The following is a 2,673-nucleotide window of genomic DNA, read 5'->3' as shown; positions in this document are numbered from 1 at the left end:
TCAAAATTTAATTATCATAAATTCAACTCCTTGAATTTACTATATAATATAAATTCAACTTCTTGAATTTATTATCTCAACGGGAACAAACAATCCAGTGCTTGTGTGACCCTCAATGGTTCATGGATACAGCTAGCCGTGGGTTCACAACTCTTTGTGATTCAGGACATAATCCTTTATTCGGGCTTACCCTAGTTAGCCCCATTCTTTTCATCAATACCTTGATCAAGAATGTCAGAACTCATTTCTGATTGAACCCATAAGATCATGGTAAGAGCGTCTAGTAGCATCGCCCCATGACCCCCTAGGTATCACTGATAGTGCCTGCAAGAACCAGTCGATTATAATTAACGTACAGTACGGTCCCTTCATCTCATATATCCCGATCGAATCTGCAACCATTGATTCATCGAGGGTTGCATATTAATTCGATAACTATGTGATAACTATAATAGTGGCATCGCGTGTACTATTAGAGAACTCCTTCTCCAGCGTACATCTCATACTCTGGCCAGAGATTCCATGCACTATTATTCAATCAGATCACATAGGATATCCACACCCGTAGGTGAGCGGTGAATCCCCGACTACAATGCACTGGCTCCTATATGTGTCGCAACTGTACCCAACCTTGCCACCTGATGACTCTCTTGGAGCCGGTAAACGAGTCAAAGCACAGTCCTAGTATATAGAGCCTCAGTTTTGTCCCGGGTCGTAAGGACTAATGGTGTACAATCATGATAAACATAAAAATTGTACATTAATTAAATGTTTTATAATATAAATATATAGTTTTTGTTTTATTAAATGTTTAAATATTATATGTTTTATAATAAATTGTATAAAATATAAGTTGTTGTGTAATTATAAGTTTTAACTTTTTTTTATAGGTTCGATAAAACAAGAATAAACTTGGCGTTGCAAATGGGATTCAGATGATTCTTGGACCTGTAGAAAGTTGATGTTAATATCTACAATATTGGTGGCAAGCATGAGATAAAAATCCTCTCACAATTGGGATCAAATTAAGCAACAAATAAAGTTACCAAAGGAGTGGCAGTTTTACCATGCTCTAGTATTTTGACGATAACTCTCAAATTACTTGGTCAAATGGTTTGAAAAAAATACCACAACTAGACAACTCAATTATCCACATGTTTTTTTTATGTGAAGAAGCGAATTTGGAGAAGAAGATTTTCAAAAGTGATGTGGTTGTCTGCCCAAAGTTGGCTATAAATAGGGGTGCATTGTAATGTATTGGGATATCCCTCATTCTATGAACAAACTTTGAGTTCATAATATTTCTCTCTATATTTTTCCTTTATTTCTTCATTTAAATATAATTAGCATGTTAAATTCATATTCAAAGTTTTACACTTTGAATAATGAATAGCTAACTTCCTAAAGTTGAGATGAAAAGGTGAAACTCTTGGCATGATAATAAGGTTACTACAAGGTAAGAATCTATGTTTTATATTATTTAATCATTATTTATTGTTTATGTTATATTTATTTCTTTAAGCATTTTTATACCCTACTTGTAAGTGGGAGTTTTGATTTATTATTGCTATATGTTACACTAAATTCTTGGAACCATTTAAATGTTAGTTTGGTATTACCAACCATTTAAAGTGGATGCCTTGATTTATTATATATAAATATATTATAATATTAAATTCTTGGAACAATTTAAATGTTAGTTTGGTTTTACCAACCATTTAAATTGGATTCCTTGATTTATTATATATGAATATATCATAGTATTAATTTATTGGTACCATTTAAATATTTGTTTAGTTTTACCAACCATTTAAAGTGGGAACTTTGATTTAGTGTTTACAAATATATATAGCACAATAAATACTTGACAATATTTATAAGTTTTGGGATATATTATATACTTATAAGATAATAATATATAACATAATATAAATATGATTATTTAATATATTGGAACCATTTTATTAAGTGGATTTCAATAATGTTCGTTAATGTTAACTTTATTAAAATACCAAGAGTGGATCCTTTAATCTCAACTACTTAATTAAAAATTGAATAATTAAAAATTATCAATTAAAGATTCAAACAACTAAAAAAAATAAAAATAAAAAGACATTGTAGTGGACTTGTAATTACCTTAGCTTCCCTGTGGATACGATATTCGGACTCACCGAATTATACTACTTGTGGACAACCTGCTCTTGGGAGTAAAACAATCAAAGTCGCAACAAGTTTTTGGCGCCGTTGCCGGGGAAGTATAGTTTAATTTCAAGTCTATTTAATTTTGTTTATAGTTTATTTATTTGAATTTTTATTGCTTTTGTGTGTTTTTATTCTTTTGCATTTGCATTTGCATGAGCATTTGGTCTCGTACACTTAGTGGTCGACTCATTCGAAATAACCCTTTATTTTTACAAAACATGGCGGAAGAACCCATCCAAGAAAATGAAGATGAAATTCAATCTCAACATGATCATGATAGACGAAGAACACTTAGAGATCACATGAATCCTACACGTACTAGTGCACCTTCATGTATAGTTTTTCCCCCTGATGCATCTCATTTCAATTTTAAACCTGGTATTATCCAACTTTTACCCAATTTTCATGGCTTAGATTCTGAAAATCCATACATGCATTTACGAGAGTTTGAAGAAGTGTGCAGCACATATA

The sequence above is a fragment of the Primulina tabacum genome, chromosome 3, assembly GCF_025594145.1.
Source record: "Primulina tabacum isolate GXHZ01 chromosome 3, ASM2559414v2, whole genome shotgun sequence".
In the NCBI taxonomy this organism is placed as follows: Eukaryota; Viridiplantae; Streptophyta; class Magnoliopsida; order Lamiales; family Gesneriaceae; genus Primulina; species Primulina tabacum.
The sequence above is the reverse complement of the archived record's forward strand: the minus strand, read 5'-3'. Positions refer to the sequence as shown.